We start from the raw sequence: 17418 nt of genomic DNA on the forward strand, positions 1-17418 counted from the left end.
TACTTAAGTTGGCATTGTGCCATTTGTATAAAATTCGGATGCAATTCCTGTGTTTCATAGTCAATAAGAAGGTCCAAGGAAAAAGTAAACCTGAAGTGAAACATCGGAATCTAAAACTGGAGTCACAGGAGAGGTTCAAATCATAGAAAGTAAGAGTGTCAGTCCTCTTGTACTTAAGTCGGCATTGTACCTTTTGTATTAAATTTGGATGCAAACTCTGTGTTTCATCGTCAATAAGAAGGCCCAAGGGATACAGGAAACCTGAAGTGAAGCATCGGAATCTAAAACTGGACTCACAGGAGAGGTTCAAATCATAGAAAGTGAGAGTGTCAGTCCTCTTCTACTTAGGTCGGCATTGTGCCTTTTAAATTTACTTCCGATGCAATTTCTGTGTTTCATCGTCAATAAGAAGGTCCAAAGCATACAGTAAACCTGAAGTGAAGCATCGGAATCAAAAACTGGACTCACAGGAGAGATTCAAATCATAGAAAGTTAGAGTGTCACTCCTCTTGTACTTAAATCGGTATTGTGCCTCTTGTATTAAATTCGGATGCAATTCCTGTGTTTCATCGTCAGTAAGAGGGTCCAAGGGATACAGTAAACATTAAGTGAAGCATCGGAACCTAAAAATTGGACTCGCAGGAGAGGTTCAAATCATAGAATGTCAGAGTGTCAGTCCTCTTTTACTTAAGTCAGCATTGTGCATTTTGTATTAAATTCCGATGCAATTTCTGTGTTTCATCGTCAATAAGAAGGTCCAAGGGATACAGTAAACCTGAAGTGAAGCATCAGAATCTGAAAGTGGACTCACAGGAGAGGTTCAAATCATATAAAGTTAGAGAGTCAGTCCTCATTTACTTAAGTCTGCATTGTGCCTTTTGTATTAAATTCCGATGCAATTTCTGTGTTTCATCGTCAATCAGAAGGTGCAAGGTACACAGTAAACCTGAAGTGAAGCATCGGAATCTAAAACTGGACTCACAGGAGAGGTTCAAATCATAGAAAGTTAGAATGTCAGTCATCTTGTACTTAAGTCGACATTGTGCCTTTTGTATTAAATTCGGATGCAATTTCTGTGTTTCATCGTCAATAAGAAGGTGCACGGTATACAGTAAACCAGAAGTGAAGCATCGGAATCTAAAACTGGACTCACAGGAGAGGTTCAAATCATAGAAAGTGAGAGTGTCAGTCCTCTTGTACTTAAGTCGGCATTGTGCCTTTTGTATTAAATTCGGATGCAAACTCTGTGTTTCATCGTCAGTAAGAAGGTCCAAGGTATACAGTAAACCTGAAGTGAAGCATCGGAATCTAATACCAGACTCACAGGAGAAGTTCAAATCATAGAAAGTTAGATTGTCAGTCCTCTTGTACTTAAGTCTGCATTGTGCCTTTGGAATTTAATTAAGTTCAAATTTCTGTGTTTCATCGTCAATAAGAAGGTTCAAGGGATACAGTAAACCTGAAGTGAAGCATCGGAATCAAAAACTGGACTCAACGGAGAGGTTCAAATCATAGAAAGTGAGAGTGTCAGTCCTCTTTTACTTAAGTCGGCATTGTGCGTTTTGAATTGAAATCCGATGCAATTTCTGTGTTTCATCGTCAATAAGAAGGTCCAAGGGATACAGTAAACCTGAAGTGAAGCATCGGAATCTGATACTGGACTCACAGGAGATGTTCAAATCATAGAAAGTGAGATAGTCAGTCCTCTTGTACTTAAGTCGCCATTGTGAGTTTTGTATTAAATTCGGATGCAATTTCTGTGTTTCATCGTCAATAAGAAGGTCCTAGGGATACAGTAAACCTGGAGTGAAGCATCGGAATCTAAATCTGACCTCACAGGAGAGGTTCGAATCATAGAAAGTGAGAGTGTCTGTCCTCTTGTACTTAAGTCGGCATTCTGCCATTTGTATTAAATTCGGATGCAATTTCTGTGTTTCATCGTCAATAAGAAGGTCCAAGGGATACTGTAAACCTGAAGTCAAGCATCGGAATCTAAAACTGGATTCACAGGAGAGGTTCAAATCATAGTAAGTGATAGTGTCAGTTCTCTTCTACTTAGGTCGGCATTGTGCCTTTTGAATTTAATTCCGATGCAATTTCTGTGTTTCATCGTCAATAAGAAGGTCCAAGGGATACAGTAAACCTGAAGTGAAGCATTGGAATCTAAATCTGACCTCACAGGAGAGGTTCGAATCATAGAAAGTGAGAGTGTCAGCCCTCTTGTACTTAAGACGGCATTGTGCCATTTGTATTAAATTCGGATGCAATTTCTGTGTTTCATCGTCAATAAGAAGGTCCAAGGGATGCAGTAAACCTGAGGGGAAGCATCGGAATCTAAAACTGGACTCACAGGAGAGGTTGAAATCATAGAAAGTGAGAGTGTCAGTCCTCTTGCACTTAAGTCGGCATTGTGCCTTTTGTATTAAATTCGGATGCAAATTCTATGTTTCATCGTCAATAAGAAGGTCCAAGGTATACAGTAAACCTGAAGTAAAGCATCGGAATCTAAAACCGGACTCACAGGAGAGGTTCAAATCATAGAAAGTTAGATTGTCAGTCCTCTTGTACTTAAGTCGGCATTGTGCCTTTGGAATTTAATTCCGTTCCAATTTCTGTGTGTCATCGTCAATAAGAAGGTTCAAGGGATACAGTAAACCTGAAGTGAAGCATCGGAATCTAAAACTGGACTCACAGGAGAGGTTCAAATCATAGAAAGTGAGAGTGTCAGTCCTCTTTTACTTAAGTCGGCATTGTGCGTTTTGAATTTAAATCCGATGCAATTTCTGTGTTTCATCGTCAATAAGAAGGTCCAAGGGATACAGTAAACCTGAAGTGAAGCATCGGAATCTAAAATTGGACTCACAGAAGAATTTCAAGTCATAGAAAGTTAGAGTGTCAGTCATCTTGTACTTAAGTCGGCTTTGTGATTTTTGAATTCAAGTCCGATGCAATTTCTGTGTTTCATCGTCAATAAGAAGGTCCAACGGATACAGTAAACCTGGAGTGAAGCATCGGAATTTAAGACTGGACTCACAGGAGAGGTTCAAATCATAGAAAGTGAGAGTGTCAGTCCTCTTTTACTTAAGTCGGCATTGTGGCATTTGTATTAAATTTGGATGCGGTTTCTGTGTTTTATCGTCAATAAGAAGGTCCAAGGGATACAGTAAACCTGAAGTGAAGCATCGGAATCTAAATCTGACCTCACAGGAGAGGTTCGAATGATAGAAAGTGAGAGTGTCAGCCCTCTTGTACTTAAGTCGGCATTGTGCCATTTGTATTAAATTCGGATGCAATTTCTGTGTTTCATCGTCAATAAGAAGGTCCAAGGGATGCAGTAAACCTGAGGGGAAGCATCGGAATCTAAAACTGGACTCACAGGAGAGGTTGAAATCATAGAAAATGAGAGTGTCAGTCCTCTTGCAGTTAAGTCGGCATTGTGCCTTTTGTATTAAATTCGGATGCAAACTCTATGTTTCATCGTCAATAAGAAGGTCCAAGGGATACAGTAAACCTGAAGTGAAGCATCGGAATCTAAAACCGGACTCACAGGAGAGGTTCAAATCATAGAAAGTTAGATTGTCAGTCCTCTTGTACTTAAGTCGGCATTGTGCCTTTGGAATTTAATTCCGTTCCAATTTCTGTGTGTCATCGTCAATAAGAAGGTTCAAGGGATACAGTAAACCTGAAGTGAAGCATCGGAATCTAAAACTGGACTCACAGGAAAGGTTCAAATCATAGAAAGTGAGAGTGTCAGTCCTCTTTTACTTAAGTCGGCATTGTGCGTTTTGAATTTAGATCCGACGCAATTTCTGTGTTTCATCGTCAACAAGAAGGTCCAAGGGATACAGTAAATCTGAAGTGAAGCATCGGAATCTAAAACCGGACTCACAGGAGAGGTTCAGATCATAGAAAGTTAGATTGTCAGTACTCTTGTACTTAAGTCGGCATTGTGCCTTTGGAATTTAATTCCGTTCAAACTTCTGTGTGTCATCGTCAATAAGAAGGTCCAAGGGATACAGTAAACCTGAAGGGAAGCATCGGAATCTAAAACTGGACTCACAGGAGAGGTTCAAATCATAGAAAGTTAGAGTGTCTGTCCTCTTGTACTTAAGTCGGTATTGTACCTTTTGTATTAAATTCGGATGCAAACTCTGTGTTTCATCGTCAATTAGAAGTTCCAAGGGATACAGTAAACCTGAAGTGAAGCATCAGAATCTAAAACTGGACTCACAGGAGAGGTTCAAATCATAGAAAGTGAGAGTGTCAGTCCTCTTGTACTTAGGACGGCATTGTGCCTTTTGAATTTAATTCCGATGCAAATTCTGTGTTTCATCATCAATAAGAAGGTGCAAGGTATACAGTAAACCTGGAGTGAAGCATCGGAATCTAAATCTGACTTCACAGGAGAGGTTCGAATCATAGAAAGTGAGAGTGTCTGTCCTCTTGTACTTAGGTCGGCATTGTGCCATTTGTATTAAATTCGGATGCAATTTCTGTGTTTCATCTTAAATAAGAAGGTCCAAGGGATACTGTAAAGCTGAAGTGAAGCATCGGAATCTAAAACTGGACTCACAGGAGAGGTACAAATCATAGAAAGTGAGAGTGTCAGTGCTCTTGTACTTAAGCCGCCATTGTGACTTTTGTATTAAATTCGGATGCAATTTCTGTGTTTCATCGTCAATAAGAAAGTCCAAGGGATACAGTAAACCTGAAGTGAAGAATCGGAATCTAAAATTGGACTCACAGAAGAATTTCTAGTCATAGAAAGTTAGAGTGTCAGTCATCTTGTACTTAAGTCGGCATTGTGATTTTTGAATTTGATTCCGATGCAATTTCTGTGTTTCATCGTCAATAAGAAGGTCCAAGGGATACAGTAAACCTGGAGTGAAGCATCGGAATTTAAGACTGGACTCATAGGAGAGGTTCAAATCATAGAAAGTTAGAATGTCTGTCCACTTGTACTTAAGTCGGCATTGTGCCTTTTGTATTGAATTCGGATGCAATTTCTGTGTTTCATCGTCAATAAGAAGGTGCAAGGTATACAGTAAACCTAAAGAGAAGCTTCGGAATCTAAAACTGACTCACTGGAGAGGTTCAAATCATAGAAAGTGAGAGTGTCAGTCCTCGTGTACTTAAGTCGGCATTGTGGCATTTGTATTAAATTCGGATGCAATTTCTGTGTTTCATCGTCAATAAGAAGGTCCAAGGGATACAGTAAACCTGTAGTGAAGCATCGGAATCGAAAACTGGACTCACAGGAGAGGTTCAAATCATAGAAAGTAAGAGTGTCAGTCCTCTTGTATTTAAGTCGGCATTGTGCCTCTTGTATTAAATTCGGATGCAAACTCTGTGTTTCATCGTCAATAAGAAGGTGCAAGGTATACAGTAAACCTGAAGTGAAGCATCGGAATCTAAAACTGGACTTACAGGAGAGGTTCATATCATAGATAGTGAGAGCGTCAGTCCTCTTGTACTTATGTCGGCATTTTGGCATTTGTATCAAATTCGGATGCATTTTCTGTGTTTTATCGTCAATAAGAAGGTCCAAGGGATACAGTAAACCAGAAGTGAAGCATCGGAATCTAAAACTGGACTCACAGGAGAGGTTCAAATCATAGAAAGTGAGAGTGTCAGTTCTCTTCTACTTAGGTCGGCATTGTGCCTTTTGAATTTAATTCCGATGCAATTTCTGTGTTTCATCGTCAATAAGAAGGTCAAAAGGATACAGTAAAACTGAAGTGAAGCATCGGAATCTAAAACTGGACTCACAGGAGAGATTCTAATCATAGAAAGTTAGAGTGTCCCTCCTCTTGTACCTAATTCGGTATTGTGCCTTTTGTATTAAATTCGGATGCAATTTCTGTGTTTCATCGTCAATAAGAAGGTCCAAGGTATACAGTAAACCTTAAGTAAATCATCGGAATCTAAAACTGGACTCACAGGAGAGGTTCAAATCATAGAAAGTTAGAGTGACAGTCCTCTTGTACTTAAGTCGACATTCTGCCTTTTGTATTAATTTCGGATGCAAACTCTGTGTTTCATCGTCAATAAGAAGGTCCAAGGGATACAGTGAACATGAAGTGAAGCATCGGAATCTAAAACTGGATTCACAGGAGAGGTTCAAATCATAGAAAGTGAGAGTGTCAGTTCTCTTCTACTTAGGTCGGCATTGTGCCTTTTGAATTTAATTCCGATGCAATTTCTGTGTTTCATCGTCAATAAGAAGGTCCAAAGGATACAGTAAAACTGAAGTGAAGCATCGGAATCTAAAACTGGACTCACAGGAGAGATTCAAATCATAGAAAGTTAGAGTGTCTCTCCTCTTGTACCTAATTCGGTATTGTGCCTTTTGTATTAAATTCGGATGCAATTTCTGTGTTTCATCGTCAATAAGAAGGTGCAAGGTATACAGTAAACCTGAAGTGAAGCATCGGAATCTAAAACTGGACTTACAGGAGAGGTTCATATCATAGATAGTGAGAGCGTCAGTCCTCTTGTACTTATGTCGGCATTTTGGCATTTGTATCAAATTCGGATGCATTTTCTGTGTTTTATCGTCAATAAGAAGGTCCAAGGGATACAGTAAACCAGAAGTGAAGCATCGGAATCTAAAACTGGACTCACAGGAGAGGTTCAAATCATAGAAAGTGAGAGTGTCAGTTCTCTTCTACTTAGGTCGGCATTGTGCCTTTTGAATTTAATTCCGATGCAATTTCTGTGTTTCATCGTCAATAAGAAGGTCAAAAGGATACAGTAAAACTGAAGTGAAGCATCGGAATCTAAAACTGGACTCACAGGAGAGATTCTAATCATAGAAAGTTAGAGTGTCCCTCCTCTTGTACCTAATTCGGTATTGTGCCTTTTGTATTAAATTCGGATGCAATTTCTGTGTTTCATCGTCAATAAGAAGGTCCAAGGTATACAGTAAACCTTAAGTAAATCATCGGAATCTAAAACTGGACTCACAGGAGAGGTTCAAATCATAGAAAGTTAGAGTGACAGTCCTCTTGTACTTAAGTCGACATTCTGCCTTTTGTATTAATTTCGGATGCAAACTCTGTGTTTCATCGTCAATAAGAAGGTCCAAGGGATACAGTGAACATGAAGTGAAGCATCGGAATCTAAAACTGGATTCACAGGAGAGGTTCAAATCATAGAAAGTGAGAGTGTCAGTTCTCTTCTACTTAGGTCGGCATTGTGCCTTTTGAATTTAATTCCGATGCAATTTCTGTGTTTCATCGTCAATAAGAAGGTCCAAAGGATACAGTAAAACTGAAGTGAAGCATCGGAATCTAAAACTGGACTCACAGGAGAGATTCAAATCATAGAAAGTTAGAGTGTCTCTCCTCTTGTACCTAATTCGGTATTGTGCCTTTTGTATTAAATTCGGATGCAATTTCTGTGTTTCATCGTCAATAAGAAGGTCCAAGGGATACAGTAAACCTTAAGTAAATCATCGGAATCTAAAACTGGACTCACAGGAGAGGTTCAAATCATAGAAAGTTAGAATGTCAGTCCTCTTGTACTTAAGTCGACATTGTGCCTTTTGTATTAATTTCGGATGCAAACTCTGTGTTTCATCGTCAATAAGAAGGTCCAAGGGATACAGTAAACCTGAAGTGAAGCATCGGAATCTAAAACTGGACTCACAGAAGAAGTTCAAGTCATAGAAAGTTAGAGTGTCAGTCCTCTTCTACTTAAGTCGGCATTGTGATTTTTGAATTTAATTCCGATGCAATTTCTGTGTTTCATCGTCAATAAGAACGTCCAAGGGATACAGTAAACCTGGAGTGAAGCATCGGAATCTAAGACTGGACTAACAGGAGAGGTTCATATCATAGAAAGTGAGAGTGTCAGTCCTCTTTTACTTAAGTCGGCATTGTGCGTTTTGAATTTAATTTCGATGCAATTTCTGTGTTTCATCGTCAATACGAAGGTCCAAGGGATACAGTGAACCTGAAGTGAAGCATCGGAATCTAAAACTGGCCTCACAGGAGAGGTTCAAATCATAGAAACTTAGAGTGTCAGTCCTCTTTTACTTAAGTCGGCATTGTGCCTTTTGTATTAAATTCCGATGCAGTTTCTGTGTTTCATCGTCAATCAGAAGGTGCAAGGTATACAGTAAACCTGAAGTGAAGCATCGGAATCTAAAACTGGACTCATAGGAGAGGTTCAAATCATATAAAGTGAGTGTGTCAGTCCTCTTGTACTTAAGTAGGCATTGTGACATTTGTATTAAATTCGGATGAAATTTCTGTGTTTCATCGTCAATAAGAAGGTCAAAGGTATACAGTAAACCTGGATTGAAGCATCGGAATCTATAACTGGACTCACAGGAGAGGTTCAAATCATAGAAAGTAAGACTGTCAGTCCTCTTGTACTTAAGTCGGCAATGTGCCTTTTGTATTAAATTCGGATGGAATTTCTGTGTTTCATCGTAAATAAGAAGGAGCAAGGTATACAGTAAACCTGAAGTGAAGCATCGGAATCTAAAACTAGACTCACAGGAGAGGTTCAAATCATAGAAAGTGAGAGTGTCAGTCCTCTTGTACTTAAGTCGACATTGTGCCATTTGTATTACATTCGGATGCAATTACTGTGTTTCATCGTCAATACGAAGGTCCAAGGGATACAGTAAACCTGAAGTGAAGCATCGGAATCTAAGACTGGACTCACAGGAGAGTTTCAAAACATAGAAAGTTAGAGTGTCAGTCCTCTTTTACTTAAGTCGGCATTGTGCCTTTTGTATTAAATTCCGATGCAATTTCTATGTTTCATCGTCAATAAGAAGGAGCAAGGTAAGCAGTAAACCTGAAGAGAAGCATCGGAATTTTAAACCGGTCTCACAGGAGAGGTTCTGATCATAGAAAGTGCGAGTGTCAGTCCTCTTGTACTTAAGTCGGCATTGTGCCATTTGTATTAAATTCGGATGCGATTTTCGTGTTTTATCGTCAATAAGAAGGTCCAAGGGATACAGTAAACCTGAAGTGAAGCATCGGAATCTAAATCTGACCTCACAGGAGAGGTTCGAATCATAGAAAGTGAGATTGTCAGCCATCTTGTACTTAAGTCGGCATTGTGCCATTTGTATTAAATTCGGATGCAATTTCTGTGTTTCATCGTCAATAAGAATGTCCAAGGGATACAGTAAACCTGAGATGAAGCATCGGAATCTAAATCTGGACTCACAGGAGAGATTCAAATCATAGAAAGTGAATGTGTCAGTCCTCTTGTACTTAAGTCGCCATTGTGCCTTTTTTATTAAATTCGGATGCAATTTCTGGGTTTCATCGTCAATAAGAAGGCCCAAGGGATACAGTAAACCAGAAAAGACGCATCGGAATCCAAAACTGGACTCACAGGACAGGTTCAAATCATAGAAAGTTAGAGTGTCAGTCCTCTTGTACTTAAGTCGGCATTGTGCCTTTTGTATTAAATTCGGATGCAAACTCTGTGTTTCATCGTCAATAAGAAGGACCAAGGGATACAGTAAACATGAAGTGAAGCATCGGAATCTAAAACTGGACTCACAGGAGAGGTTCAAATCATAGAAAGTTAGAGTGTCAGTCCTCTTGTACTTAAGTCGGCATTGTGCCTTTTGAATTTAATCTCGATGCAATTTCTGTGTTTCATCGTCAACAAGTAGGTCCAAGGGATACAGTAAACCTAAAGTGAAGCAATGGAATCTAAAACTGGTCTCACAGGAGATGTTCAAATCATAGAAACTGAGAGTGTCAGACCTTTTTTACTTATGTCGGCTTTGTGCGTTTTGAATTTGATTCCGATGCAATTTCTGTATTTCATTGTCAATAAGAAGGTCCAAGGGATACAGTAAACCAGAAGTGAAGCGTCGGAATCTAAAACAGCACTCACAGTAGATGTTCAAATCATAGAAAGTGAGAGTGTCAGTCCCCTTGTACTTATGTCGCCATTGTGCCTTTTGTATTAAATTCGGATGCAATTTCTGTGTTTCATCGTCAATAAGAAGGTCCAAGGGATACAGTAAACCTGAAGTGAAGCATCGGAATCTAAAACTGGACTCACAGGAGAGGTTCAAATCATAGAAAGTTAGAGTGTCAGTTCTCTTGTACTTAAGTCGGCATTGTGCCTTTTGAATTTAATTCCGATGCTATTTCTGTGTTTCATTGTCAATAAGAACGTCCAAGGGATACAGTAAACCTGAAGTGAAGCATCGGAATCTATGTCTGGACTCACAGGAGAGGTTCAAATCATAGATAGTGAAAGTGTCAGTTCTCTTCAACTTAGGTCGGCATTGTACCTTTTGAATTTAATTCCGATGCAATTTCTGTGTTTCATCGTCAATAAGAAGGTCCAAAGGATACAGGAAAACTGAAGTGCAGCATCGGAATCTAAAACTGGACTCACAGGAGAGATTCCAATCATAGAAAGTTAGAGTGTCTCTCCTCTTCTACCTAATTCGGTATTGTGCCTTTTGTATTAAATTCGGATGCAATTTCTGTGCTTCATCGTCAATCAGAAGGTCCCAGGGATACAGTAAACCTTAAGTAAATCATCGGAATCTAAAACTGGACTCACAGGAGATGTTCAAATCATAGAAAGTTAGAGTGTCAGTTTTCTTGTACTTAAGTCGGCATTGTGCCTTTTGTATTAATTTCGGATGCAAACTCTGTGTTTCATCGTCAATAAGAAGGTCCAAGGGATACAGTAAACCTGAAGTGAAGCATCGGAATCTAAAACTAGACTCACAGAAGAAGTACAAATCATAGAAAGTTAGCGTGTCAGTCATCTTGTACTTCAGTCGGCATTGTGATTTTTGAATTAAATTCCGATGCAATTTCTGTGTTTCATCGTCAATAAGAAGGTCAAAGGGATACAGTAAACCTGGAGTGAAGCATCGGAATCTAAGACTGGACTCACAGGAGAGGTTCAAATCATAGAAAGTGAGAGTGTCAGTCCTCTTTTACTTAAGTCGGCATTGTCCGTTTTGAATTTAATTCCGATGCAATTTCTGTGTTTCATCGTCAATAAGAAGGTCGAAGGGATACAGTAAACCAGAAGTGAAGCATCGGACTCTAAAACTGGACTCACAGGAGAGGTTCAAATCATAGAAAGTTAGAATGTCTGTCCTCTTGTACTTAAGTCGGCATTGTGCCTTTTGCATTGAATTCGGATGCAATTTCTGTGTTTCATCGTCAGTAAGAGGGTGCAAGGTATACAGTAAACCTGAAGAGAAGCATCGGAATCTAAAACTGGACTCACTGGAGAGGTTCAAATCATAGAAAGTGAGAGTGTCAGTCCTCGTGTACTTAAGTCGGCATTGTGCCTTTTGTATTAAATTCGGATGCAATTTCTGTGTTTAATCGTCAATACGAAGGTCCAAGGGATACAGTAAACCTGAAGTGAAGCATCGGAATCCAAAACTGGACTCACAGGAGAGGTTCAAATCATAGAAAGTGAGAGTGTCAGTCCTCTTTTACTTAAGTCGGCATTGTGCGTTTTGAATTTAATTCCGATGCAATTTCTGTGTTTCATCGTCAATAAGAAGGTCCAAGGGATACAGTAAACCTGAAGTGAAGCATCGGACTCTAAAACTGGACTCACAGGAGAGGTTCAAATCATAGAAAGTTATAATGTCTGTCCTCTTGTACTTAAGTCGGCATTGTGCCTTTTGTATTGAATTCGGATGCAATTTCTGTGTTTCATTGTCAGTAAGGAGGTGCAAGGTATACTGTAAACCTGAAGAGAAGCATAGGAATCTAAAACTGGACTCACTGGAGAGGTTCAAATCATAGATAGCGAGAGCGTCAGTCCTCTTGTACTTATGTCGGCATTGTGGCATTTCTATCAAATTCGGATGCTAACTCTGTGTTTCATCGTCAATTAGAAGGTCCAAGGGATACAGTAAACCTGAAGTGATGCATCCGAATCTGAAACTGGACTCAGAGGAGAGGTTCAAATCATAGAAAGTGAGAGTGTCAGTCCTCTTGTACTTAAGTCGGCATTGTGCCCTTTGTATTAAATTCGAATGCAAACTCTGTGTTTCATCGTGAATAAGAAGGTCCAAGGGATACAGTAAACCTTAAGTGAAGCATCAGAATTTAAAACTGGAGTCTTAGGAGAGGTTCAAATCATAGAATGTTAGAATGTCAGTCCTCTTGTACTTAAGTCGGCATTGTGCCTTTTGCACTAAATTCGGATGCAATTTCTGTTTTTCATCGTCAATAAGAAGGTGCAAGGTATACAGCAAACCTGAAGTGAAGCATCGCAATCTAAAACTGGACTCACAGGAGAGGTTCAAATCATAGAAAGTGAGAGTGTCCGTCCTCTTGTACTTAAGTCGGCATTGTTGCATTTGAATTAAATTCGGATGAAATTTCTGTGTTTCATCGTCAATAAGAAGGTCCAAGGGATACAGTACATCTGAAGTGAAGCATCGGAATCTAAAACTGGACTTACAGGAGAGGCTCAAATCATAGAAAGTTAGAGTGTCATTCCTCTTGTACTTAACTCTGCATTGTGATTTTTGAATTTAATTCCGATGCAATTTCTGTGCTTCATCGTCAATAAGAAAGTCCAAGGGATACAGTAAACCTGGAATGAAGCATTGGAATCTAAGACTGGACTCACAGGAGAGGTTCAAATCATAGAAAATGAGAGTGTCAGTCCTCATTCACTTAAGTCGGCATTGTGCGTATTGAATTTAATTCCGATGCAAATTCTGTGTTTCAACGTCAATAAGAAGGTCCAAGGGATACTGTAAACCTGAAGTCAAGCATCGGAATCAAAAATTGGACTCACAGGAAAGTTTCAAATCTTAGAAAGTGAGAGTGTCAGTCCTCTTGTACTTAAGTCGGCATTGTGGCATTTGTGTTAAATTCGGATGCAATTTCTGTGTTCCATCGTCAATAAGAATGTCCAAGGGATACAATAAACCTGAAGTGAAGCATCGGAATCTAAAACTGGACTCACAGGAGAGGTTCAAATCATAGAATGTTAGAGTGTCTGTCCTCTTTTACTTGAGTCGGCATTGTGCCTATTGCATTAAATTCCGATGCAATTACTATGTTTCATCGTTAATAAAAAGGTGCAAGGTATTCAGTAAACCTGAAGTGAAGCATCGGAATCTAAAACTGGACTCACAGGAGAGGTTCAAATCATAGAAAGTGGGAGTGTCAGTCCTCTTCTAGTTAGGTCGGCATTGTGTCTTTTGAATTTAATTTCGATGCAAATTCTGTGTTTCATAGTCAATAAGAAGGTCCAAAGGATACAGTAAACCTGAAGTGAAGCATCGGAATCAAAAACTGGACTCACTGGAGAGATTCAAATCATAGAAAGTTAGAGTGTCACTCCACTTGTACTTAAGTCGGTATTGTGCCTTTTGTATTATATTCGGATGCAATTCCTGTGTTTCATCGTCAATAAGAAGGTCCAAGGGATACAGTAAACATTAAGTGAAGCATCGGAATCTAAAACTGGACTCACAGGAGAGGTGCAAATCATAGAAAGTTAGAGTGACAGTCCTCTTGTACTTAAGTCGGCATTGTGATTTTTTAATTTATTTCGGATGCAATTTCTGTGTTTCATCGTCGATAAGAAGGTCCCAGGGAAACAGTAAACCTGGAGTGAAGCATCGGAATCTAAGACTGGACTCACAGGAGAGGTTCAAATCATAGAAAGTGAGAGTGTCCGTCCTCTTGTACTTAAGTCGGCATTGTTGCATTTGTATTAAATTCGGATGAAATTTCTGTGTTTCATCGTCAATAAGAAGGTCCAAGGGATACAGTAAAACTGAAGTGAAGCATCGGAATCTAAAACTTGACTCACAGGAGAGGTTCAAATCATAGAAAGTGAGAGTGTCACTCCTCTTGTACTTGAGTCGGTATTGTGCCTTTTGTATTAAATTCGGATGTAATTTCTGTGTTTCATCGTCAATAAGAAGGTCCGCGAGATACAGTAAACCTGAAGTGAAGCTTCGGAATCTAAAACTGGACTCACAGGAGAGGTTCAAATCATAGAAAGTTAGAATGTCAGTCCTCTTGTACTTAAGTTGGCATTGTGCCTTTTGTATTAAATTCGAATGCAATTTCAGTGTTTCATCGTCAATAAGAAGGTGCAAGGTATACTGTAAACCTGAAGTGAAGCATCGGAATCTAAAACTGGACTCACAGGAAAGGTTCAAATCATAGAAACGTAGAGTGTTAGTCCTCTTTTATTTAAGTCGGCATTAAGGCTTTTGCATTATATTCCGATGCAATTTCTATGTTCCATCGTCAATAAGAAGGTGCAAGGTATACAGTAAACCTGAAGTGAAGCATCGGAATTTAAAACCGGACTCACAGGAGAGGTTCAAATCATAGAAAGAGAGAGTGTCACTCCTCTTGTACTTGAATCGGTATTGTGCCTCTTGTATTAAATTCGGATGCAATTCCTGTGTTTCATCGTCAATAAGAAGGTCCAAGGGATACAGTAAACATTAAGTGAAGCATTGTAACCTAAAAATTGGACTCGCAGGAGAGGTTCAAATCATAGAATGTCAGAGTGTCAGTCCTCTTTTACTTAAGTCGGCATTGTGCCATTTGTATTAAATTCGGATGCAATTTCTGTGTTTCATCGTCAATAAGAAGGTCCAAGGGATACTGTAAACCTGAAGTCAAGCATCGGAATCTAAAACTGGACTCACAGGAGAGGTTCAAATCATAGTAAGTGATAGTGTCAGTTCTCTTCTACTTAGGTCGGCATTGTGCCTTTTGAATTTAATTCCGATGCAATTTCTGTGTTTCATCGTCAATAAGAAGGTCTAAAGGATACAGTAAACCTGAAGTGAAGCATCGGAATCTAAAACTGGACTCACAGGAGATGTTCAAATCATAGAAAGTGAGATAGTCAGTCCTCTTGTACTTAAGTCGCCATTGTGATTTTTGTATTAAATTCGGATGCAATTTCTGTGTTTCAACGTCAATAACAAGGTCCAAGGGATACAGTAAACCTTAAGTGAAGCATCGGAATCTAAAACTGGACTCGCAGGAGAGATTCAAATCATAGAATGTTAGAGTGTCAGTCCTCTTTTACTTAAGTCGGCATTGTGCCTTTTGTATTAAATTCGGATGCAATTTCTGTGTTTCATCGTCAATAAGAAGGTCCGAGGGATACAGTAAACCTGAAGTGAAGCTTCGGAATCTAAAACTGGACTCACAGGAGAGGTTCAAATCATAGAAAGTTAGAATGTCAGTCCTCTTGTACTTAAGTTGGCATTGTGCCTTTTGTATTAAATTCGAATGTAATTTCAGTGTTTCATCGTCAATAAGAAGGTGCAAGGTATACTGTAAACCTGAAGTGAAGCATCGGAATCTAAAACTGGACTCACAGGAAAGGTTCAAATCATAGAAACGTAGAGTGTTAGTCCTCTTTTATTTAAGTCGGCATTAAGGCTTTTGCATTATATTCCGATGCAATTTCTATGTTTCATCGTCAATAAGAAGGTCCAAGGGATACAGTAAACCTGAAGTGAAGCATCGGAATCTAAAACTGGACTCACAGGAGAGGTTCAAATCATAGAAAGTGAGAGTGTCAGTCCTCTTCTACTTAGGTCGGCATTGTGCCTTTTAAATTTACTTCCGATGCAATTTCTGTGTTTCATCGTCAATAAGAAGGTCCAAAGAATACAGTAAACCTGAAGTGAAGCATCGGAATCAAAAACTGGACTCACAGGAGAGATTCAAATCATAGAAAGTTAGAGTGTCACTCCTCTTGTACTTGAATCGGTATTGTGCCTCTTGTATTAAATTCGGATGCAATTCCTGTGTTTCATCGTCAATAAGAAGGTCCAAGGGATACAGTAAACATTAAGTGAAGCATCGGAACCTAAAAATTGGACTCGCAGGAGAGGTTCAAATCATAGAATGTCAGAGTGTCAGTCCTCTTTTACTTAAGTCGGCATTGTGCATTTTGTATTAAATTCCGATGCAATTTCTGTGTTTCATCGTCAATAAGAAGGTCCAAGGGATACAGTAAACCTGAAGTGAAGCATCAGAATCTAAAACTGGACTCACAGGAGAGGTTCAAATCATAGAAAGTTAGAGAGTCAGTCGTCATTTACTTAAGTCGGCATTGTGCCTTTTGTATTAAATTCCGATGCAATTTCTGTGTTTCATCGTCAATCAGAAGGTGCAAGGTATACAGTAAACCTGAAGTGAAGCATCGGAATCTTAAACTGGACTCACAGGAGAGGTTCAAATCATAGAAAGTTAGAATGTCAGTCATCTTGTACTTAAGTCGACATTGTGCCTTTTGTATTAAATTCGGATGCAATTTCTGTGTTTCATCGTCAATAAGAAGGTGCACGGTATACAGTAAACCAGAAGTGAAGCATAGGAATCTAAAACTGGACTCACAGGAGAGGTTCAAATCATAGAAAGTGAGAGTGTCAGTCCTCTTGTACTTAAGTCGGCATTGTGCCTTTTGTATTAAATTCGGATGCAAACTCTGTGTTTCATCGTCAGTAAGAAGGTCCAAGGTATACAGTAAACCTGAAGTGAAGCATCGGAATCTAATACCGGACTCACAGGAGAGGTTCAAATCATAGAAAGTGAGAGTGTCAGTCCTCTTGTACTTAAGTCGGCATTGTGCCTTTTGTATTAATTTCGGATGCTAACTCTGTGTTTCATCGTCAATAAGAAGGTCCAAGGGATACAGTAAACCTGAAGTGAAGCATCGGAACCTAAAATTGGACTCACAGAAGAATTTCAAGTCATAGAAAGTTAGAGTGTCAGTCATCTTGTACTTAAGTCGGCATTGTGATTTTTGAATATAAGTCCGATGCAGTTTCTGTGTTTCATCGTCAATAAGAAGGTCCAACGGATACAGTAAACCTGGAGTGAAGCATCGGAATTTAAGACTGGACTCACAGGAGAGGTTCAAATCATAGAAAGTGAGAGTGTCAGTCCTCTTTTACTTAAGTCGGCATTGTGGCATTTGTATTAAATTTGGATGAGGTTTCTGTGTTTTATCGTCAATAAGAAGGTCCAAGGGATACAGTAAACCTGAAGTGAAGCATCGGAATCTAAATCTGACCTCACAGGAGAGGTTCGAATCATAGAGAGTGAGAGTGTCAGCCCTCTTGTACTTAAGACGGCATTGTGCCATTTGTATTAAATTCGGATGCAATTTCTGTATTTCATCGTCAATAAGAAGGTCCAAGGGATGCAGTAAACCTGAGGGGAAGCATCGGAATCTAAAACTGGACTCACAGGAGAGGTTGAAATCATAGAAAGTGAGAGTGTCAGTCCTCTTGCACTTAAGTCGGCATTGTGCCTTTTGTATTAAATTCGGATGCAAACTCTATGTTTCATCGTCAATAAGAAGGTCCAAGGGATACAGTAAACCTGAAGTGAAGCATCGGAATCTAAAACCGGACTCACAGGAGAGGTTCAAATCATA

The sequence above is a fragment of the Schistocerca americana genome, chromosome 9, assembly GCF_021461395.2.
Source record: "Schistocerca americana isolate TAMUIC-IGC-003095 chromosome 9, iqSchAmer2.1, whole genome shotgun sequence".
Taxonomy (NCBI): Eukaryota; Metazoa; Arthropoda; class Insecta; order Orthoptera; family Acrididae; genus Schistocerca; species Schistocerca americana.